The 25366-nt window shown below is 40.3% G+C and overlaps 1 long non-coding RNA gene across 6 annotated transcripts in view; it reads left to right on the top strand.

Annotated features, from left to right (window-relative positions):
• The window catches only part of LOC106098557 (GRB2-associated-binding protein 1), a 51845-nt gene continuing 26479 nt past the window's right edge, over nt 1-25366 (top strand). For 5 of the 6 annotated variants that reach the window (XR_002062423.1, XR_002062424.1, XR_002062425.1 and 2 more), the window contains exons 1-2: nt 1-518; nt 659-814. This is a non-coding gene — a long non-coding RNA (GRB2-associated-binding protein 1). Of the gene's footprint in view, nt 519-658; nt 815-11613; nt 11801-25366 lie in introns of those variants that run through there. The other variant, XR_002062429.2, reaches the window with a different exon arrangement.

A 25366-nucleotide genomic window follows, 5' to 3' on the forward strand; every position in this document is an offset into this window, starting at 1 on the left:
GCCTGTTAACTCGATTCAGTAGTGTTCCAGAGGAGGGTGAGTTTAGGGAAAGACGGAGCCACCCTGTCAATCACAATTAAGAAACCATGGGAGTAAACTGGTAGGAAAGCTAGGCGAAACCACCGTGTTTACGGTCGAGCTTGTTTTAATTTGCGTTCAGACGACAACTATGCACCGGTACAGTGTGGGACATACACATCCGACCTCTCCAGATGGGAATCGCTTCACTTTGACGGGAATTAGCATGAGACGTTAAATATAACAACAAAAAAACTTGCCGACTTTCATTTGTCTGCGCCTGTTTTTTTCTTTTTTCCTCTTTTTTTTGCCCCCACAGACTTCCAGTTTGAACAAAATACAAAAGTCACCGTTGATATTGTTCGAAAGGCGGTGCCGCCGGGGGTTTATGTTTACTCCAAGCTAAGGAGACACGTTTATTTGAGTACAACTCGTGGAAATCTGGTCTGTGCATTTCACAGAACTGCCGTGTCGGCGAGTCGACTTTCGGAGGAGTGACGGTTGGTTATTGCGCCTTTAAAACACACATACACGCACAAAAATACAGCATTTTTTTAAACAAACTTTATATTCGAAGTATGTTTTGACTTCACCGTCTTAGCCTCATATTAACTGTTTTATTATTATTATTTTTTCCCAGGTACAAGAAGACACTCCCGAAAACAACCAGCGCCAAGCGTCAATCCGGGCTCAAACTCCAGGGAGAGCAAGAAAAGGAGCAGAAATGAGCGGGGGAGAGGTGGTGTGCTCGGGGTGGCTGAGAAAGTCTCCTCCTGAAAAAAAGTTGAGACGTTACGTAAGTGCGCTTTATATCCTCTTTGTTACGTTGTAATAAAGTAACCTGTTAGACCAAAGGGAGAAAAAAAAAAACGTGCATGCTTTTCCCTGGAGGCTCTCCCCGGGTGCAGACGCAGACGATGTGTAGGCCTCATCTTGTGTGCATTGCAACAATCAGCTTTTGTCTTTCCTCCCTCCCTTTTTTCCCTTTTTGTTGGTGAACCTGAAAGTGTGCGTTACTTATAGAAAGTAAAGTTACTTAAGCGTGACTTAACAGGCTGTGCTCAAGGGCACGTCAGCGGGGCGCATGGCCGTTGTTTGGGAAGCAAACATGAGACTTTGGCAAGCATTATCTCGGGAGAATTTGATTGTCTTTGACCAGTAACGCAGTGCTTTGATTACCTTTTGAAGTCACGCAGTCAAGAGTATCAAAGGTGGTCGCTGAGGGTTAAATGATTTACAAATCAACTGCAAAATCAGAGCTAGTTGTGGCTGTCATTCCATCTACTATATCTGCCATTGTTTACATCATTGAGTTGTCTTATCTACAGCTCTGTCAGTCTCTACTCACACCTGCTATTCAGTCTTACATACTTTTAAAACGATATGCAATTAGTTATGACATGCCATTGATTTTTTTCCCCCCACAATTGAAGTGTAACTGACACAGTTTTATGTTCCTCTTCTCTCTGTTTAATTAGTGTGCTATTGGAAGAACCTCTCATATGCAGCTAAAGCAAATAACTTGATTAGCTGCTTTGTTTGCTGTCAAGCCCATATGATTTCCTTGTGCACGGCTTCTTTATTGATACAAGAGCTGTAAGATCAGAGGAGGGATGTTTTTGCAGAAACCAGAAGTTCAAGAGAGCATAAAATATACACTTAGAAGCAGCATTCATTGAGTGCCTGTATCACATCTATTACAGAATAGTGTTTTATTTGATGACAGAGGTCACCTTGTTGTACAGTACTTTGTGAGAACAGTTTTCAGCTGATTTTTTTTAAAACCAGGACCCTGTTCATATCTGGAATTGGCCAGGATTTGATCAGGAATGGACAATCCTTCTCCAAGTGAGATCAGGTGTCTTTACTAACCACTTATAATTAAGTGTCACCCACCCATTGCATATGAATATGTGACGCAGCATGAGAAAACACGGGGATAGATGCAGAGAAGACAAGAATCCTGTTCGTGCACAAAAAACAGCTAAAGAATGAGGCAATCAAGAAAAACTGGACTTTCCAATGCTTCCAGTGTTTGTTATCTTAACTGTCTGTGGATATCTCGCAAAACTGTGTGTGAAAAATGTAGTTTATTGAACAGATTCTGATGCATAAACTGAAAATAAGCAAGGCAGACATGCAAACTATTTTGCCATGGGTACTCATCCAGGAAACCTCTCAGCTGCGAGGGGAAAACCCCCTGGTCAGTGCAGCTATGCGTGCTGAATAGTCATTGACGAATGCTTTCTTGTAAAACTAGCATAGATTTTAATCAGAAGTTTAATCATTTATGAATGCGCTTGAAGCGAATATTTAACCATTTCCTTTTTTTTTCAACTAAACCACAGAAATTCAAAGAATCCATACAGTTTGACATCATCAAGTTAAAAATTCAGAGGGAAAAACCAAAGATTGATAAATGAAATCTGTGTTTTGCTTATTAATGTAGAAGTTTAGAAATTTTGTTTGCAAAGATTGCATTAAATGGAAGGGTCCAGTTCTGTAACCCTGCATCTTGCCTGTAGCGGCAGGCCTCGATATCACTGTTGTGTTACCTGCAGTCAGCATCTCGTATGGTCATTACAAAAAAGTCTGACCTGTGATTAAAGACACTTACTTATCATAAAGTTTTTTGTTTAGTTTTTTCAAAGTTGCACTATTTGCCAACAGCCTTGTGCACAACTAATGGCTAATAAATGAATCATGAAACAGCAATATAGCTCCTCATATTGATTCCTGACTTACTTTAATCAAACCGAGTCATGGTGCAGGGAATAATACAATATGGGACGCTTAAAAATATCAATGACTAAAACATGCTATTTCTTTCTTATTTTGAAATGATTTGAAATAACAATAATGTTTGCATCCACAATACAAAAGTTAATATGACCCCAAATTTTGGTTTCTCAGGAGAAAAAAAACGAAGTAGGCTCCTGGAGGATCTAGTTATTTTCAAATGGTTATGACAACTTGTTGCTCAAGTTGTGTAACTGTTTTGTGGAGATGGTGTTTTAAGAACTCTGGGGAAACTCGTGATTTTGTGAGGTAGAAGTTAAGCTGTTTAAAGCTGCGAAATTATAGTTGTTGTTTTTTTATATCTGCATAAACTGCATCTTTTTTCTCCTGTTTAATGTTAAGAAAACATTTTTGAGTTAAATGTTGGCCATTGCTTTTATTCAAACAAGGAACAAACTGGAAGCTGGTTTCCTTCGTTTTGGGGGGTTTATCAACGCAAATGCCACGTTTTAGTCTTTCTGTCACAGGTAGCGACATAAACCTGTCTAAAAATATATTTCTACACTTTAGATTTCTTTTTGAGTTATTGAGGCCATAAGAGTGTAACAGCAGAGTTCAGTTAAATCTTGCGAGAATACAGCTTCAGATTGTGGGTCATGATTCTTCTCTTCACTGTTCGCTCTTATTAGATTTTCTATGGCTGCTACGGACTAAACTCCTGTGGATAAACTGTTCATATCAGAGTTGTTTTTCAGTGACTAATACTCTGATCTAACTTTCAACAATGCCCTCTATAGTAGTGCAGCAATCTAAAATCTAAAAATACTGAGAAACACAGCAGGGTGGTTTGAGCAAGCTCGGTCACATGAAGCTGTGTAATTAGTGGAAGTACTTACAAGTTGTTCAGATTATACTAACTCAAATAAATAGAGAGAAGTTGATTCTCTCGTTTTTCTTTTTCTTTTTAAAATGGAAACAATTCAGCTGGTTATGAAGCATGAGAGCTTTTGTGGGATTAGATGAGACATTCTTCAATTTTTTTACTTCCTTGCTTCTTCTTCTTCCTTTTCTTCTTCTCCTTTTCGGTTACTGCCTTCATGGGTCATCGCAGCCAATCATCACCCTCCCTCTAACCCTATTCGGAGTGTCCTTTGATGTCACACTAGACTTCTGCATGTCCTCCTTCGGGACATCCACAAATGGTCTCTGTGCCTTTCCTCTTTTCCTCCTGCCTGGCAGCTCAATCTTCAACATCCTTTATCTAATATATCCACTATCCTTACTCCTCAGCAAACATCCAAACAATCTCATCCCATCTCTCTTTAACTTTGTCTCCAAACCGCCTATCCTTAGCTGTCCCTCTGATGTACTCCTATCTAATCCTGTTCAGCCCCAACAAAAATGTTAGTGTCTTTTAACTTTGCTGCTTGCAGCTACACCAGCTCTTTTTTTTTTTTTTCTGTGCCACCGTCTCCATACCATCACATCCTGTAAAAGTTCCCTTTTAACTCTAGCTGCTATCCTTCTGACGCAGCATTTAATGTAATCGACACAAAGGTCAGCGTATGTTTCGAGCTGCAATGTTGATAACAAAAGCCATGCAGGCGAACCTGCAGCTCTCCCCGGGGCTTTTGTAGTTTTTTTTTTTCGAAGGTGGACGAGTTTGCTGCTAGGTGGGCGGCCCTGACTCTATCTGCAGTCCCTCAAGGCACTTTTTTTTAGGTAATTATTTGGTTTTCAGCTGGAGTGATGTTGGTCTCACTATTTGGCACAATTGAGCAGTCCTAGATTAAATGTGAGTTTGGTGCCACATGCTACATGAGGTTTGCTGGCAAAGTAAGCTAGTGATTACTGACTTTATTTTTTTTGTGGTAAAATCACATTACAGTTACATTGACAAACTAAAATGCTTACACCAATGTCCTTTAAGAACAGGGAACAGAATAAACTGCTGTCTGTACGCTATTTAGTACCCAACCGATGTGGGCATTTTGTGTTTTGTATCTAAAACTACTCACCTCAGCTTTAAAAATACAAAATATACCATAGGGTCAGTGCAGCCTTAGAGTCTGATTGTTTCAATGCGCATTTAAAATTGAGGAAGAATCAACACTTCTGGCAATTAATGTGCTTTAAGTACACCTTGAAGGTATCCAACCACTGTTGCTTTTTGGGAGTTTTCCCAGCTGTACTTTGTCGTAACTGTGCTCCCTGCGGTTTTCCATTTCATTGGCACTGCATTTTTCCATCCATTTCTCCTTTTTCTCTTTCATTTCTCTTAACTAATGTGCATATTTGTCTCAGTGTCCACTAGTGTAAGCATCCTTAAAGGAACAGCTTTCGAGATGGATGTCTTCAGGACATCTGTTGTGTTGTCACATGGACCCGAGGAGATGCAGAGATAGAGTTACAAGGTTGCTGTCGTCACTGCTCAGTTAAATGGTGTATCTCAGTTAATTCTGCCACCACATCATGGAGGTGTAGGTGAAAACGGATAAAGGATAGTTACTGGTAACATTTTATTGATACTGATGCCATTATTTATTCTAGGTCTGTTTTTATGGATTCTCTTATTGATCGCTGGTCAATATTTTGCATTGGGGAAACATGTAGGTCTACAAAGGTTTTCAGCATCAATGCTGCTGGTTATCATCAGGGTCAGAAGTAGGATGTAGAAACCAGATTTAAACAAACAAAAAAAACAACAGGTATGTATTTCAGGTGTGGAAAAAGCTCCACTGCCGGGAGTTTGACGTCATTGCTTTGTTATGCAAAACTGTAAGAAACAAGATGCCAGCACTGATGAAAGCAATTGATAAGCTCGGAGACAGACAATTAATATAAACTGGACAGTTTGGAACCGGTTCTCTATCGAGAATCTTTAGTTCTTGATCAACCTCTCTATCTAATCTAGAGTTGATAGATATATATATATTTATAACTGCTTCAAACGGCTGTTTATGCGTGCCATTTTGAAGCCATCACGTTTCAATTAAACGTCATTGTTCGGCTTGTTCATATTACAGTAATACAGGCTACAAACCACATATTTTCGGAGGCTAATATTAGCAATAGTTTCAAGAGGCAAGTCACATTTTTCCATGTTGTTTTGCATTTATTCTTCATGTTTATTCATCACACATAAGCAGTGTAGGTCACGTATTGAAAGGAATCCTTAATTTTAGTTCAAAACATTAATTAAACAGCAGCAGTTTTGAAAATGTATAAAATAACTTTCTCCTTGATGTTTAATAATTTTGCTTAGCTCTTAGTTTCTCAGTTCTTGCCTTCCACTGCACATAGCATAGCATAGCATCATAGACCATTGTAGTCCCTGTAGTTTATTGGCATGCACTTTCTGAAAACAGATTAGGATTTTGCTGAACACTTTGTGCAGCCCTTACTTGGGCCTCAGAGCAAGAGCACAGGGCTGCAGGGTAGACCGGATGAAGGAAAATATTGAACCCTGAAGGTCCTCCTCTGGCTCTAAAGGGAGACTGAGGACCTACTCCATACTGGTCTTATGGCCTCTTAGCTGGAAAACAAAAAAGCATTTATAGTCTACATCAAAGTGTCTGTTAGCTTTTGTGTGTGGCTGACTGTAAAAAGTTGTCATTTACACACAGTTAAAGAAAACTGTATGCCACCAGTGTGACAACGTGGTCGAACGAAAACAAAGGCACAGCTCTTCGATTAAGTAGAGGATTCATTAAATCTGCTTAGCAAGTGGAACAGAGAACAAACGCTCACTTTCTGTTAACCCTCCCCCCCGCCCCTCCCTACGTGCTTGAAGAAACAAACAAACAAGCTACCCAAACGGGATGCAACAGAGGGGTACTTGTGCAGCATTAGCCTCTTAGGCTAACAAAGAAAAATTACTGGACTGTTTCCTCATCGCAGAAGCACCAGCAGCACAGCTCTCCATTTGGAGCAAGCAGACTACTGTTGTGTGATCTGCCACAGCTTGGAAATGGGTTGAATATGCCATTAATTATTCAATGCCCATTACAAACAAATAAGCATTAATTATTAATATATGTGCTACTACAGTAGTTGTCTCTACCGGCACACTTTTATCCCTGACACAGACTATTGTCACTGTGTTATACATTGGCGGTGTCATTTTCATCGTAGCCTAACTGTTGGTACAGCAGTTAAAAGGATAAAAAAACAAAACAAAAAAAGGCTGTGGGAATGAGGGTGGGGGGAAATGTGTAGAATCTGTAATATTCACAACCATTTTCCCCCCAAAAACTGAAAGCTGTTCTGAGTCCTCTACTGGTGTTTTGGTCTTTTGTTTTAAAACACAATCGAAGTAAACATGAGTGTGGTTGTTCTCCATTTTCTTCTGGGTATTTATAGTCTCAAGCCTGAAATCAAGTCATTGCCTCACAAAGAAAAACACAGCCATGAAAACAAAACATTCAGTTGGAGCCAGCCCTTGTGGAAGTTGGCAGCACAGAGCAATTTCTTTTTTTTTTGGGGGGGGGGGCATAGTAAATCACTGTCAAACCTGTCACAGCATTACTCAAGTGGTAATGTATACAAAAATATGACACATTTGCTTTTTTCTTCTTCGTTTCTTTCATCGGTACTTCATGTGACATCAGTTTTGAGAGTGATGACAACACATGGCGCATATCAGTCACCTAAAACCTAATCTGTGTTTTTGATCATCTCTGTGGGACCTTAACAGCAGCGTTTGGTGCTGTTGATCTTTGTGAGCGCATGCTTCATTCTCGATACAGAAGGTCTCTCGTCTCTTATGCAGGCGTTTGTAAGCAGCGTCTGATATCGTGTGCATGATGACAAAAAAAATGGGTTTAACGCAACAAAAGTGAACTTGAGCTAACCTCGAAATCACGTTCTCGGATGTATACTATTATGTCCTGTTATGTAAACTAGACACTTGCATGCATAACCTTTCATGCAAATTCTTGAGCGACGCAGCTGCTTTTCAGAGCACAGTAAACCTTTGTTTATACCAGCACGCCACTGCTTCAAAATGAAGCTGAAGTTTAAGATGATTGTTTACGCGTAACAGACTAAACTTTAGTGTGTGCGCTTCAAAAACAGTGAGAGGTTACAGTGAGTATGTTGCTTGCAAATTTATTTTTAGCTGACAGTAGATGGAGGATGTAATCGGTGAGGAATCATTAAGAAAAAGATTTAAGAAGTTCTGCTTTTGAGTGTGCGTCAGTGCATAGTTGCTTAGATTTCAGAAAAAAACGTCATTTCTGTATGAGAACAAAGGAAATGGAGGAGTGTCATTGTGATCATGTCTGTGTTGGGCTTGTTTTTGATTCATAGGTGGCGCTGTGTGCTGATAATGCGTGCAGTTAACTCCCAAAATCTTAACTTTCACTTGTATTATCATTTATGTATGCCCCTTTAAACTTAATTTGTTACCTTAGTGCAGAAATGACACCGTTGATTTAATTGGTAGGTCAAGGCTAACATGGAGCATTTTGTAAACAGATGTGTCTCTTTTTGCCTGGTGCAGCTGTTTACTGTGTCGTGTGCCAAGTCCGCAAAGCAACTCGTGGAGTGGCTGCAGAAAAGCGGTTCTCATGCAGGCTTGGATTTGCTGTGCGAAACCTGGGAACAGATTCTGAGTTGTGTTTTCTGCTGTAAAATGATCCTTTTATTCCTTTTTTTTGTCACTGCGCCAAGTCGAAGAGTTTCAAGAGAAGCTATTATTAAATGCAGATGACAGAACCCTCAGAGCTTTGCTGCTGGGCTGATTGCACACGTCATCATGCGTCTTCTTTTCTGATGACTGACAGTTGTCTTATATGCAAGGAAGTGACACAGGCCGAGGTTAAAGAAAGCTGAAAGTTTTTTTTGATCACAATTCTCATTCCTGGTTTTCGTGTTGCGACTTGCCAGCTAATGACACAAGGCGGTAAAAATAGGACGTGTCATAAGGCTGCTTCTATTTCCAGGGTGTAGTTGTAGTCTTGTGTGGAAATAAAACAGTGCTAGTAGGGAGAACACAGAAGGCCCATAGATGGTTTACAGTAAACCAAACACAAAGGCCGAAGGGGTCCCTCTTCCCACGAGATTGGTGCACATCATTTGAGGGAACGAAAGCGATCACGAGTCAGGCCGAATGTCTGATTATTTGCATTTTCTGGATTCTTGCAAAGCGAGCGAAAATTCTCCAAGATTAAAGGTGAAGGACCATAAATACGTGTGCAGGAAACGATAGGCGGGCAGGCAATAATTTTATTGTCATTGCCGAGGAGAGCAAAGCTTAAAAAAATAAAAGCAATCAAGATGAAAAAGACTAGAGTGCTTCTCAAAGCCCCACCATTAGGCAGCCTCCAGTGAGAGCAGCCCTCTGTTCTCTCCCTCTTTCTTTCCGTTCCCAGTGCTTCTTGGCAGGCTCGGACAGCAGGAATGCGAGGTTGCTCTGTGCTCCTCTTTGCTGGTCTGCAGGGGTGTGAGCGCCTGGTCCCTTGCTGCTGCTGGTGGTGGTGGTGCTGCTGCTGCTGGCTCCTCAGCTGAGGATTGAATGGGCTGGACTACACTACAGTGCACTGCACTGCTCTGCAATGCAATGCGCTGGCTGATTGTTGTTTCTCCAGCACCATGAGGGAAGAGGAGCCGCTCCCTGGCGCCCCAGCAAGGCATGGCCGCTACTTCCTGTGTGTGGCGTGATGGCTACCAGATGGCGAGTGAAGACAGAGGAGGGGTCGCCTGCTCTCTTCTTTTTCTTTCTTTGGCTATTATATTGTTAATTTCCTGCTTATGTCCTCTGCTGCTCTCTAATGTGTTTTATATATATATATATATATGTGTGTATATATATACACACATTTTTTTTTACCTTATCTTCATTGTTTGTTTTCCTCCAGCTGGAAATATTTTTGTTAATAACAGAAAATGAGAAGAAGATTAATTTTGAACCTAATGTTACTGGCTATACCAGGCTGTTTATGTACCTCCGAGTTATACTCACAAAAGACTTCACTGTGACTCACTGAAGAGTTGTATACTTTGAAAAGCCATTCTTGACACACTCTCTCTTTTTAAAAGTCACAGAACATTTTAAGATGAAGCGTTTTTTTGGTTTTGTTTTCTTGCACTGTAGAAGCACTCACTGCTGGTGTCTTTGGACACACCTGGAGTACGACAGCACATATTTTCATGGTGGTACATTGAATAGGTAAAACAGAAAATAGGAAGAAAAGTAGCCGATGAAAGCGGGGTGCTTTTTGTTTAAAAATGTCAGTAATATCCTAATTAATTGGCTGCCAAATGCTAAATTATTTTGGCATAATGTTACCTTCAGATATGTCCTTTTTGCAAGCAACAACTAGTTGTAGTTCTGGTGTTTTGAGCTTGTTTTTGGTACTACTAAGGTTTTGATTTTCATATGGATCAGATTATTATTGAATTTGACTGAATTTTAAATCAGCAGTTGACCCATATATGCAGCCTGAGGCCTGTAAATACCATACAGGAAACAGTATCTGCTAATGTGATGGTTATCGTCACGTTAGCCCGACAAAGAGAAGCTTTTGCTGCCACGTCTTGTGATCTAAGCCTTAAAGAAAAAAAAGGCAACTTCCTCTTCTGTTTTTTTTTCTTTTCCTTTCACAAATGTCAGAGATAAACAAGAAATTTTCCATTGTGTCAAAACTTGTAGTTGCACATCAGATATTCAAATGGCTTACACAAGTGTATCAAATAAGTCCCAGAGGTTCCCGTAGATAATTGGACATGTGCTGTGTGTTTGCAGAATCTCCGAGCTTGTTCCTAAAAGACTTTTCCAGGAAGCTGTTGTTTTATTCCTGAGTTTGCACTAGATAAGATGCTCTGTACTGCAGCTGTGGTTGGCCTGTAGGCTACAGCAGTGAGAGTGAGAGCACAAAAATCATGGTTAACCTTGTTCACATTCAACAATCAATGATTTAGTCTACCGCAGCCTGTGTAAGTAGGAGGATGGAGAAGAAGATAAAACGGTATCAAGTCATAACAACCAATTTTGAGCTGTTTTATTTGTATAATAATTGTATTTAGCTTTAAACAAAAATATGCCCAATACAAAGTCCCCCTGGATGGTGAACTTAGGCACCGCTGGGCTTGCAGTATACTCTGTATTGCTCTTCCTGATTTGAGCCCATGGATGAATTTAATACTTGAATATGTTGGATGGTTTGAGTAATGAGGTTTGAGGGTTGCTTTGGAAGGTAGAAGTATGTGTGACTGTATCTGTTCCCATTTAACGCCTCACCTGTTGCACACACATACACAGCTGGCACTCGAGTTATGCAGTGCTGTGTGATCTGACCCTAGCCGCTGTGTCTGCAGCCCCTTAATATAGCCCGCTGCTGTCATGGCACTTATTTTTTCCTTTTTTTTTTTGCCCCTCTTCCCTTGCTCTGTGCTGCGAGCACCAATTTGTGTGCATGTTTGTCCCACTCTTTAGACAGGCTGAGTTAGACATGTGGGTGTTGACAAGTCAGCTTTGAGACTAGATGTGAAATATTCCTACTGACCTGTGTAATTTCCTAACTTACTGTGACTCACAGGCAGCTCTTACAGTGAATCTTATCAACCAGTAGTCTCGTTGTTCATTTGGTTTTAAACATCTTATTTAATAAGAAACCAAAACACCAAAAAAAGGGTCTCTTTGGTATTTACTACTGCTGCTGTTTCTTCTACCGTCCATAATTGCGTTAGTTATGATCGTACTACCTAGTATCTTTGCCCTGGCCTCCAGCCAAAGGACGTGGTTAAACCTGTAGTCATGTACACACACACACACCTACACACACAAATGCTTACACACACATACGCGCGCTGAGAGAGACAGAACTCCTGCTCTCGTAGAGGATTCACTCGTAGCCTGATTGGAAGCTGAGAGTCTGGAGGTCCTACCTTTCTTGTTTAGCTGTCTGTAAAGTTTCCTGGGCACTCTTCTCTTCCCTTTACTTTTTTTTTTTTAAAAACAAACTTGTGGAATACCTTGACTTTTTTGCCTCCACTCTAAAACGATGGCATTTGGATAACCCATTCACATTTGATATTCAAGGTTGGTGTTTAAGATAAGTTGTTTTCCTTTGAATATAAGCAACTAATGCTTGTAAGCGTTTGAGGCGAGCGAAAATGAAAGTGTTTAAATCCATAAAACTTGATTTGGTGTTGCATTTCTATTTTAAACAGTGTATTTGAAGTTTAAGGTAACCTTTTATGTTGAATTTTGAGCTTTTAAGTCCCGTGTGAAACAAGCACAGTTTTAGTTTCTATTAGTTTTAAATGATGATAAAAACGAAACATCTGTGTTTCTTATTTTGCTGTTTCTGTCAGATTCCCGTTTGCTTGCACTGCATTGTTTATTTTCGGTCCAGCGGGGGCTGAAAGCCGAATTGTTCGAGCCCGTCTCGTCAGCGGTTAAGGAACGGTATGCTCATGTGAACAGTCTGCTATGCCAAAAGAATGTGTTGAATTCTAACCATGTGGCTTTGACAAGTGCATGTGACTCTGCAGGAAAGATCGGATTGGTTAGTTTTGGAGACACAAAGGCAGATGGGGTGAAATGGGACACAGAATGTGCAGGTAATCAAAAATGATGAATGTAATGGGTAACTATCGTAAAGTGTCAAGGTTGTGGAGTGGCAAAGTGTGCATACTTTTGACTTTCTGCTTATCTGGGAGGAAAAAGTGAAAACCTGAAAGCCAACATGCCAAGGAGATATGGCAAGAATATGATAAACTTGTGTTTTAGGGAGTAATGTGTCCTGAAGTGAGAAGCAGACGTTATCTGTGCTACAGCTTTAGTTCTCATGGCCGAGAATGCTGCCTGCATTCATGAACCACCCTCCCTGTATGAGCAAGGTTATTTCAACACGGAGTCTGGGAATAATTTTCAGCTACCATTCTGATTGGTTATATTTCAATTGTATTTGGTATCTGTTAGTGACTCAGTAACCATAACCTTTATTAGAGGAACAATTCATCATTTTATTTGGCAATTTCTAATCAAGAAAATGATTAGAAGTTATTTTGTCATTTTCAGGCATGATTGTAAAGAACATTTCTGTGTTGTGTCGGCGTGCAGAACGGGAAAGAAATTAGTTTGAAAAGCTCTGAAATTTTTTTAAATAATAACAAAAACCTGGCCTAAAGTGCAATAGATGCACAGTCTGTCTTTTTCATGTCCTAAGTCTAATGCTGTTTTCCTGCTCAGTCAGTAATAGGCATTGATTGCTAACCTGGATTTTGCCCTTGCCACCACAAGCCAATGTTGGTGCTCGTTTACCATGGCAGAGAAGCAACAGTATGAATTACAAGAAAGTGAGAAGGATATTAAAGTAATGGAGAAAATGTCTTTTAATGATTTGGTGAATGCATTTCAAATGCATCTCCATTTTCATTTTGAATTTCACGATGCATGATACATGTATCTTGAATTTTTGACTTTGCATTGTTTGTATACAGGCTTTATTTTTTATGTTACAATTAGTTTATAAAAATGCATTAGGGGCAACTATGGGTTTAGCCTTTCCCAATGATACTTCTGCATGTGGACTGGAGGAGTCGGGGATTGATCCACCAACCTTACACTTAGCAAATGACCCCACTCTACCACCTGAGCCACAGCTGCCCAGCTTGACTATTTAAGAAAGACTGCAATTTTGTATTCAGAACTTTTTTCTTCTCTAAGAAGTAATTAGTATTCCCGACTGGTTGTGAGTGGTTACTGGAGATTGAAATAAACTACCAAAGCCATGAGTCACACAGTCCTAGAGACTAGTCAGTGACATCCCCCTGTGTATTCTCCAAATAGCTGGCAAGTGATTGCTTGAGGTTGCTTGCTGTCAGTGAGTGCAATTGTTTGAGATTTAGGGTGCTGCACTGAAAACCTCCTTGCAATTACTTTAATCTGCAGCTGATTGCTATGATCACCCTGTAGTTTGTGTGGAAGACTGTGGACACTCGACAGCTACTCACTAAACCATTGTCAAACTGTGAATAGTGGGACTCATACTTAAAAAGGAGACCATTTGCTCTCAAAGAAAAAGCCGCGTCTTTTGAAACATGTTGGTTTTAATATTAAGGTACAACTTGAAACGTTCTGTCTCCAGTTTGTGTCTCTCAAGTTTCAGTGTGGCTTAGTGGTTGGTTACTGACTGTTTGCACACAAGTTGGTGTCTTCCATGCAAACTATGCGCAACCAAAGCAATTGTACTGTGGTTTACGGTGCAGTGAAGGATAAGAACCGGTTCTCGACAAGAACCGGTTCTGAGTAGTTGAATTCCTTGGAATTGTTGGTCTGCTTGCCTGTCTATCCCGCTTATCAGTTCATGTACTTGCGCTACAATCAGCTGATTTCAGTTGTCGGAGGAGGAAATTAGTAGGCACGTTTACAGCGTGGATATGGACATAATTTTTATTTGCATTGCACAAAAGGACAAGAGCGTAATGGTAGTGCAAACTGCATCCAGGACAGAAATAGCTGCATCATGCTGCTAACACAACTTCAGCTCTTTGCAAGTACCTGCACAGACAGCATGCTAACGCTAAGCTAGCCGTTGAACCTTATCAGGTAACAAACAGATAAGCAGTCAGGCTGCAGCCTCTGTTTCTACCTGTGTGGTTTATTTGTTGTTGTTGTTGTTGTTGTTTTGTTTTTTTTAAATATATTCCTATAGCGCCAAACCAAAGCAACAGTTGCCTCAAGGCCACTTTATATTGAAAGGTAAAGACCCTACAATAATACAATCCTGTTTGTGTTTCTAAGGTAGAATCATTGTGGAGATTACTTTAAAGTCTCTTTGTGCTGGTTTTCATTTTTGCTGTTTGTTGGCTTTGTGTTCATACCTAAATACTATGAGAAAGATCACATGTCCTCATATATAGGGATTTGTGTTGGTGTGTGGGACTGTAGCTTCAGGTTTATATTGTTAAATGCGAATTATGAGACAATGCAGTTCAGGTCAACACTGGTCCAAACAGAGAGGAGAGATACCTCCAACATGCACAAACAAATTGACCCACAGCATGCAATTATTTTGTGTGAATGTAATGCCTTTGATATGCTGTTGAGATGGTTGTGACTCTCAAAATTCGAGCCAGTGAGAATTGTTAAAGAATTGAATCGCTAAATTCTTATCAGTTCCCATCCCTAGGTGCAGCACTGTATCTGTGTCCAGTTTCACCTAGTGACAGAAAGTAGCCTTGAGTGATCTCGCCAACTAGTCAGGGAATACACGTTTTCTCCCCAACAACTGGTCGTTACCAGGTGGTCGGCACCCTGTCTCTAGGGTTGTGTGGCTGAAGCTTTAGCTCATTCAGCTGGAGGTCTGATGAGCTTATGCAATGGAGAGGCATCTGTCCGTCTGACCACAAGTCACAAAAATCACTACTCCTCTTAGAGCATTGGAGAGATTATAGTAAAACAACATTATTTTGTTCTGGCTGTTAGGGGATTGTTTTTACAAGGGCGATTTATTTGTTTATTTGCCCATGAGTAAGTTTGCTAATAATGATGGAGCTAATAGAAGCAGTCAACATTAAAAAAAAAAATAGTAATAGCGCTGTTTTAACCGCACCCTGTTTTATCTGTGAGAAAATGCACCCTCCTCAGAGTGCGCCCAAATGCAGCAATTCATTTACTCAAACTCATAACAGAAAGAAAAAAAGGCAGTAGACTACGTTCAGAAAAAACATTCGGATGGTGGACACGTACATGCTCATGCAAGTTAGTTGTGTTTGAGTCCTTTGCTCGCACTATACGTCTGCACAGGCACCACACCGCTTTGGTTACATCCTTAGGTTTACCTCTTTCATCCGGTTTAAAGTCAAAGAAATCCCGAATTGGCGACTCTTTTTTTTTTGGCAATTATTTCGTCCATGTTTGGACTTCTTCTGTGTTGTAAACACGTAAATCAGTCCGTGCATGATTACATTGCTCCGCCCATCAAAAGTCTGCGCATGCGCGACTATATTGGCCATCGTGGATTGGACTTAAGATTGTCGGTTGGAAAATTTGTACATATCGCCCAACCCTTCTGGCTATGACTTTTTGTGAGCCTCCTTCAATTTAATTCTCATTACTTTGTGCAATAGAGCCAACCACTTCTGACAGCTTAATTTTCTTTATGTACTTCACACAATTCAGTAACCTGTGAATTGTGATGATTGTGATGAGTCAGATGAAGCACTGTGTCATTAATATTCAGGTTTTAAAACTCTTCACCCCCCCCCCCCCAAAAAATGTTTGAGATCACTGGTCTAAATTAGAATTATCTTTACACGATTAAATATTTTACAACACTGAATATTTGGAATTTCTGTGAAATCGTAGCTATATTGTGGGAGTGGGAATATCTCAGGATACTTCATAAATTAGTTTTACTAATCAGAAACTGTTGACAGCTGTCGACAAACAGTTGAGATAAATAAATGGAAATTAATGGCACTTCAGTCACTTTACTCAGCCAGACATCCTTATATCCGCTCTCAGACACAGGCTTTCCTCGATCTATGACCACGTTCTTGTCAGTCTCATGAATCTTGATCTCATGGAGCAGGTCTTGTTGGAGAATCTTCACCATGAGATGTAAACAGTCACGTTCGCTGAGGATCAAAATATGCAGCATCGTTGTCCTGATTTTTATAGTCCAGTTGGTCAGATTTGTGACCTTGCCAGCTCTGGAGTCAATCTTTTCATGCACTGTTAATTACACTTTGGAGTTGTGTTTATAATTGTTAGGATGACTGCATTTTCTATGTGCTTTTTTTCATTCAGCTCATCCCTGAAGTGAAGGTTGTGGAGCCGGTAATAGGCGGCTATCAGTTTTGCTTATGCATCCAATACACTCCCCTGATTATTCTTCCTTCACACGCGATCCGACCATGATCGTCACTAGTATGTCTTAAAGTGTAGCTTACTCTGATTGTACTTTTTTAATACTGTGTAATCTTACAGAGTTGCATTAAATTTGTAGGAGGGTCATTCTGTCGCCTCACAGCAAAAAGGTGCGTTTCTGCGTGGAGCTTGCACATTCTGTCTGTGCTTTGGATTCCCACAGTCCAAAGACATGTTTGTTAGGTTAACTGCTGATTCTAAGTTGTCTCAAGGTGTAGATGTGGATTGGAATGGTTGTCTACCCTTTTGCGTCAGTTCTATGTTAGACAGCCAAGTTTAACACAGGACTAACAGGGTGGATCCTGCCTCTTGTCTGAGTGACAGCTAGGATAGTCTCCTGATAAATTGGGTATCTTTTTGTAACCATCATCAGAAGCAGCAAAAATTTTATAGTTTATGAATAAATCCTCATTGTCCTGCAATTTTTATATTTTTTTCATATAAAAAGAGAGGCAGTCTGTGGTCAGGACTATTGAGGTGAATGGTAAATTGTTTATTAAAGGGTATGGGATACCACTTTGTTTTTAATGGAGACAGCTCTTACAAAGGAGTTAATGCATAATTGCGGTTTAAGTGGTGGATCAAACCCTGGCTTTCTCGCTACAGCACGCATTAGATGGCCATAAAACCTTGAAATGCACAAATGCATGGATTTTTTTTCTTTTCGTTCCACATTACAGAGCAAGATCTTTATATATAGACTATACGTTTTAGGAAGTTAAACCTTTTGTATAAAAGGTTTAATTTGTAGCTATGTATCCCATAAGTGAGAATAAGTCAGCAAACATGTAAACGCTTAAAAAAAAGCCAAATTGTTTTATGTAATAATTCAGTTGTAAAAATCTTTGGCATTGTTGTTTTTGCCGCTTGTAGTGTGTACAAGAAATTCCACACATTCTTTGGTAAAGGCGAACCAGTGTGTGGGAAGCACACAACCACTGATGCAGCACACAACCTCTCAGGTATGTGTTTACACCATACAAATTTGCTTTCAGCTGAAAGTAAAGTGGTATCATCTGAATGTGACAACAGAGAGCAGAGGTGTGTACCAGTTTCAGGGGACTGGTGTAAAAAGGAGGTGTGTCTTTACCTTGGCTGAGAAACAAGCCCGGGCATGCTCATCAGCTCTTAAGAACAGGACACCAAACACGTTAATGAAAATAAGAATCAACACGGCGCGCTCAGATCTGTGAAAGGCAGCTTGGTGAATTACCTTTTGCAGCAGAGTCATTAACTCGTAACTCTGATCTTTATAACGCTGAGCTTTTTTTTTTATTTTTTCCCTTCTTCTGTTCTGTAACCAGGCACCACTTTTTTTGAAAGCAACACCACTAGCCACACAGAATTACGTATCAGACTCCATTTCCTTATCTCTGCGTTCGGCATCTCAAGCCATTTCCTAGTGGACAGACTCTTCCAAGGGAGCGACTAATTAGATCACGTCTAAGGCAACCTCTCACTGGCCACTAAATCTGATTTGGAATAATTTTCATTGGACTGATTGGATTAGACCTCTACATGGATAAGAACTGGGTTAGATGCACACATGCAGTGGAGTAACACAGTGTCAGCAAGCTGTCTGTTACCCAGCTTTTCTTTTTTATACCATTTTTTTTAAGTATAGTAATAAAAATATCTTTATAGATATCTTGCCGGGGGTTCATTGGTGTATACTTCATTTGAGGGCAAGCATTATTAACATAACAAATAAGCCTAACATTTACACACATACACCCACACAGACACTCACAGATGCTTTTTAGTCCTGACTGTGGAGAAGTCATTCATCTCACTGTGCAGTGGGGGTGCAGTGGGATCATCATGAGTCTGCAGCACAACCTGCTGTAGTGTGAAACTGAAGACTTGATGTATAAATATACCAGAATATCCACGATATTAATATATAATATCATCGATGGCTCTCTTTTTATTGCAGGAGTGAATTTAAAAAAAAGAAAAGAAGTCATGCTTGGAATGCAAAGTGGGACGGTGCACTTTGTGGCGTGTGGGCACAGCTTGTTGAGTAGTGGCTGATATTTTTGGTTCAACCCACCTATCTTGAGCCAGCCTGTTCTGTAGGTGTTCTGCAGTGTAGAAATGGTGTGCAGTGGGGGGTTTGCGGTGGGCAGTTGTTGCCAGGGGAGGTGGTGTGTTATTTTCAGTCCATTGTGTCTACTTCCTGTGGGTCAGGGGTTATTGGAGCAGGGTGTTGGAGACTTGACGGAGTGAGAGGAGGGGAGGGAAGTCAGTAGGGTAGGCAGGAAAGTGACCAGACTCACTCGACAACAGTGGCTGGTCAGCAGCTTGGTTACCTTGCCTTTCTTGCACCGTTTTTTTCTTTTTTATCTGAGCTAAGCTTGGACTCGTCAGAACCAGGTAAAGATATATTAATTGCGCTTTAGTAACCAGCTAGCTTCTCATTCAGGATTCTGTTTTGTGTCATTGTAGATTTGCTGCTTTGCATATTTAACAAACAGCGGTAGCTTGTTAACCCTCTGCAGTAGGTCCGAAATAGAGTCAAGTATTTATCAGACATTCAAATTGAAATTTGTACTTGGGGTAAAGTACGCAGGAAATATAGAAGACAGGAAGTGGGTGGAAGTTTGACGACTCTTAGGTAGCCTAAATCCCACTTTAAGGTTGTGTATTTGGACCATATGGTTGTGACTATCACTGATGGCTAAACTTTTTTTAAATGTGTTGTTACAGCACAATTAATCTTTAAATAAGTCATATGTAAACAACTGAGTATAAATGAACAACCTCAAATGCCTTGTTGAAAAGTAAGTTATGAATGAGTATCACAAAAAAGTGCTCGAAAATGAACATTTTCTTCTTCTTTTTTGTTTTTGTTTATCATAGACTGGGCCACATGTTCAAAATGACCACAGTTGTGTTGGAAATCCTTTAAAAATAAGCGTGAGCTTTGCCTATGCAAAGGAAATGACTATCATTGACTGCAGCAACTTCCAGCGAGTGCTCTGACAGCTCTTGTGTGAGGAGAAACTGTTTTTAAGAGCAGTTTTGAATGCATTAGAGACACTTTAAGGCCACCTGAAATAGCAAGCACCGTTTATTGGGAAGTAAAAATCGTTGACCATGCTGCCGCACAATTCACCTGCCATGTCTTTAACTCTAAAATGGTTATTAAACACTTATTTTTTTCCTTGCTTGTGCTTTGGTTCTGGCTGCACACAAGGACATTTTGGTTGTTGTGTTTAATAACTAGAGAAGTACTATATGTATACTGAATGCAATCTCTCACCCACACATTGGTATCAGGTAACACTGGCTGCGCAACGTGAGCAAATCCTTGAATTCTCTTATAAAGTTTTCACAGTGCAGATGTGTTACCGTCTCTGCTTCCTCTACCCGCTGCATAGACGTTAATAGCATTTATAGCACACCGTGCGCAGGAATTGCCCTCAGTGAATCATTAGCTTCCAAAGAAGACAGTCATCACTGTCTAGTTGCATCATTTGGGCCGTGTAGTTTTTACGGAGAAGCCGAGACATTACCCGTTGCGGTAACAGGTAAATTTTTAGCCGAGGTTCTAAAGTTAGCACCCGACAAAACACCCCCCAAACACAGCCACGGTGACAAAAGAAGGCAAAACAGGAAATCTTTTTGCCCGGCTTGTGTGTTGGGAACAGATGACCAGGAAGATAAAAAGCGCTTACAAAGTGGAAACTTCCACAAAGGGATGTTATTTTGCTTTGTGTGTGTTTTTTCTCTCCTTTTTGCTGTTTCACAAAGACTCGTACTTCCTGGAAAACCTAGCAAGAGGTATTTGGTTTAGGTATGATGAAAAAAAAAAACTATGTATATCTATGTATATGTAGTTTCCTACATTATAGGAAACTACTGACACTTCTGTGTTCCTTGAGTCATACAGGATGTGAGACTGTGTTAATATTTAAACCCGCTCCACTGGAGTTAATGCTTTACCTTGTGAGTACGGTTTAAGTCTGAGCCTGTCTGAAAGTGAGGCTGGGGTGACCCACCATTCTCTCAGCTACTCTTCAGAGCTGCTTATCGGTTCTTCTCTTCCTCGCGCTCTCATCTGTTACATCTCCCCCTCTCACTTTCTCTCTCTCGGTCTTTCCCTCCTGCTGTCGGAGCACACTCTAATGAATGATATGGGATGATTGCTTGGCTGAGAGTTCCTGTCTCCGCCCTGCGAGGAAGAGTTAGTGCAGAAACGACAGCAAATGCACAGCTGCCTATCCAAGCCAAAGGAGTAACAGGGGTACTGTGGTCCTGGGCTGCATGGACACGAGACGAGGGCCACGCAGTTGGTTTAGGGCACATCCTCAACAAAGCTACAGAGAACAAACTGCCTGCTGTTGCAAACCTGGGTAAGCATTACCGTTTCATTTGTAGATCTTTTTTGTTTCACCCTCAAAGTTCAAGGTCATGCCACACTTTAAAAAAATTACCATCTTTTAGTTGTTTCAGATTGTCCTACTGTGTATTTGAAGTTATGGCTAGGTGGTTGTGGTCTTTGCTTTAAGTCATAGTAGTTTTTGAGGTAATAGAGTTTGAAGAATCATGATGTTATCCTGCTATTAGGTCACCTGTGAAAGCCCATAAATGAAGAACACCTGTTTGCCCTTCAGATGGTCTTTCATCTTTGTGTGCGCTATTTGCAAAGATAGCAGTATGACTACCGGGGTCTGTGTTCTTTGGACCGCTACCGTAGATTGTTGGGGCTGGGGTCAGATGGCGCCTGGCTGGGTGAGAATTTCACAGCTGCACATGAAAGCAAAGTGACCGAAGGATGGTGGATTGAGGGAGGGAATGACTGATTGTGTTGATGGGGAAGGAAGCGAACTGGCATGTTTTGATCCTGCAGTAGATGTTCCTAATGGGTCAGCGCACTGCTGAAGAGCGCACGTTCTGTTTTTACTGTACACAGCAGATGTCTGTTAACCAGTTTATTTCTGGCAAAGCTGGAATGCACAAGTGGTAGCTTCATAATATATGCCCAGTTGCATAAAACAACTGCCATGTCGCCATGTTTGTTTGGTCTTAACAGCTTCTACCCAGGCTGGCTCTAGCTGCTGCACACGTTTCTGCACAGATCCCCATTAGCTTGCTATTTGGTTGTGCAATAATTCGATATTATCATTTGTAATTAAGCATTTTAAAACTGTTTCTTAAGGACATTCTTATATTGAAATATTGAGCTTCAGAATAATTACACGTGTCTCCAGCCTGTTCTAGTGTGAAATTTCATGTGCTCAACTTATAAAGCTTTATAAAGCTCAAAAAGCCATGAAATTTAGTCGATAACATCAAGATAACATCTTTAATGATCTCCTTATTGATATTTGAATATTGCAGATGATTCATTGCTGTTTACATTTTAAAGAACTGAAATATCCCAGTTATGCAAGACCTGCACAGTTAAAAGAAAATATTCAATGCACATTGTTTAATATAGGCCCTATATTTTGACTTTAATAGATATGCTACTTAGATAGGTTATTGTTTTATGTTTTGGGCCTATCCCCACCAAATGAAGAAATAACAGGAAATTTTGAATGGGCTTTGTTGAGTAACATTGAATATTTTGGCACGACATGCGTGACTCAGATGACGTTTCTGATTCGCTGCATTTCAGGCAACATTTTCTGATGAGTCCGTGGTGTAGGCTCATATTGCAGTGACAATAAAAAATATCATTGTTGTCTGTACAGAGCTATGTGCAACCACAGAATGAGCAAGCACAAAATTCATCAATATTATTGCTTTATACCCGTCCAGATTTGTCTCTGCTGTTCGTCATAAAACTTTGCTGAAATATATTGAAAAATGTCTGGAACTGAACACATGTTATAAAAATAAAATAAATAAATAACACAGAGAACTTTAATGCATGCAAGGTTAGTCATTTGCAGTAAATTAAAAGTGAAATGTCTGTTTTCTTGTGAATTGTTGGTCTTGAACTTTGGCTCTTCTGTAAGAATTGAGACTTGGGATTCTCACTGTTGTGTTTTTTGACCTGTGTGGGAAGATGGGGTAGTTGCATACAAAGGAACGATGTGATGGTTCTTGTTTTCTCTTGGAGAAGAGAGAAATGAAGAGGTTGACTCTGAGATGGGAGCATGGCTATGCTGTGGTAACGGTTCATAATTGAGAAGTTAAGAACCAGTTGGGAGTTTTTTTGGGGGTGGGGGGGGGGGGGGTGGGTGGGTGTTTCTAAGATGAGCATTCAAAGGTTCAGTAGGACACACACATAAGCTAGTATTGTAGTTCAGTTTGTTTGCCTGGGTGGTCCTATCTTTAGCTCTGTTTTGTATTTCTCTTTGTTAATTTCCTCTCCCGTCTTTGGCCTCTCAGCACGGCAGGTCACTGAATTGTGCATTTCTTTTGATATAATTTATTTGGACAATTGAATCTCTCCTGATTGTAATACCTAAAATGACTAGTTGAATAGATCATATCTTCAATCACTAGTTAATCATTTTTCCAGTGAAAATGCTAAACACTCTCCAGCGTCTTCCTTCTCCATCATGACAGCTTGCTGCTTGCTTCTTGGGAGTAAATTAAATATCAAACTGTTTCGGGCTGTTGGCTGAACTGAATGCACTTAAATGAAAATATATAAAATATGGTAACGCTAAAACAACTTTTGTCAGTTAACAAAAACATAAACTCAACTATTCTCGTGTATTTTCAGTTCACACCGGATTAAAATTTGGTCAGACTAGCATGCTTTACAACCAGCTTTTATGCTCACAGACATTAGCTCCACATGACTACGAAAGCATGAGTATCAGCAGCACATGGCTAATTTACATCACATATCCACTTTACCAAAGCTCGATCAGTTCAATCAAATAAAGAAAAACTGGCTAAACAGATGCTCAAATAAATTTTACCCAAAATCTCAGCCAACTCTCGTCCCTGCTCATCCCAACATTGCAGTTTTGTTTTGTTGTTTTTTGCAGGGCAATGTCAGCATGCCTGTGCCGAATGTGGCTGTTTCTGGTCATTTGTACAATAAACTGCTGTTAGGTGCTGTCACTCACAAAATATATTAATTGTTATTATTTTAACAAACTAGTGTTTCTGGTGCAGTCTAATTTGAGTGACAGCTTTTATCCATCTAGTGTACTGCTCGCATACATCGCTGATGCACTGTGGCGTTGCACTTCGTGTAGCCCGCGTAACTTGGCTGTAACCCTTTGGATCAGTCACAGTAGTTTAACAGGTGACTCTGTTAAGATACTCACGTACACTCTCACTGTTGCACTGCTTAGAGCTACGTTATTGTAAAGCACAAAACCCACAGCTCAGCATGAGCAAACCTCTCTCACCGTCTGATATCTGCAGTAAGGTAATGCTTGTGATAGCTCTATATTCATTTTCCCACTGTTGCCTAGCTACCAAGGATGCTTTTACTATTTTTTTTTTTAAGTTGCTTTAATTATCATATAATTATTATCATCTTAATATAATTACACTTAGCCTGTTCCACATAGAAAACACACTGGAGTGAGACATCACTCCTTGTTGTCTCTTGACCTCCAGTCACCGACAAGGTATGTTGGCAGCACTGGGAGAAGCATTTGGGGTCTGCCTTCTACTGTGGTAGTGGTTTTGTGAAGGAGGCGAGTACAGAAAGCTATGCACGCTGTGGCATCTCTGACCTCTTTTTATTGAGAGTGCAGATGGGAAACCAAATCATAAAGTCTCCACAGGAAGCGGGGGGGCTCAGATCCAGGGAAGAGGATGCAGTCTTCAGATTCTACCGCAGAAAAAGAAATGCAAAGACTGCGACGCCCGTAAAATGATGACTTACGGATAGACTTTTGATTAGGAATGGAAATGAAAAAATTAATATTTCACTGCTGTAAACTGGGGGCGGGGCTTTATGTGTGAAACTTATCCCAGGAAAAACAACATGAAGCGTTAGAAAACATATTTTCATATATTTCTTTTTCAAGCAAGATCCTGGTTAGGACAAATGATCCTGAATATCCATCATCACACAGGGGGATAGTCTGGGTAAATGTGCTGTTAAAACTGGCCATAAATCATGCTTTGACTTTAAGGCACACAGTGTGGTGATTGCAGGTAGATGGAACTCTCCAGCATTACTGTGTCGAACAACTTTTCAGGAGGAAATCATGCTATGTGCACTGCTCAGAAGAGCTGCAGCTGCTACCATATTTTTTCATAACTGTCACAATCAAGTGTCTTTATTTTTTACTTAAATATTCAAGTAGATGTAAAAGGTACCCTTCAAGTGCTCCCTCTTTTCCCAACGGGTTGCGACAACGGGTTGATAAGGCACAGATTTTACACCGGATGCTCTTCCTGACGGCAATCTTTCTATTTATCCCGGTTTGCAATCGGCACTACGACTACGCTGCCGTGTGACCACAGAGACAGGGCTTGTGTGTGTGACCACAGAGGCAGGGCTTGTGTGTCCTGCCAGTCTTGGGCTGGGGATCTTTCACATGGAAGGTGAACACGTTAAACACCGAACCATGGAGTCACTTTACATATTGCTTTCTTAATATTTGTGTATATAATCAAATTTACGATGCTGATATTGACGTCCCTGTTGAATAATTATTGACATTTTGTCTTAATTATCACTTAATGGGTTTCATGCAGACAATGAACATTATGCAGTGTGTTGCAGCTGAATAACGATAAACTGTAAAAGTAAAAATAGTTACACCGAGATTTATTTATTTATTTATTTGAATA

Source organism: Oreochromis niloticus, linkage group LG6, assembly GCF_001858045.2.
Source record: "Oreochromis niloticus isolate F11D_XX linkage group LG6, O_niloticus_UMD_NMBU, whole genome shotgun sequence".
Lineage (NCBI taxonomy): Eukaryota > Metazoa > Chordata > Actinopteri > Cichliformes > Cichlidae > Oreochromis > Oreochromis niloticus.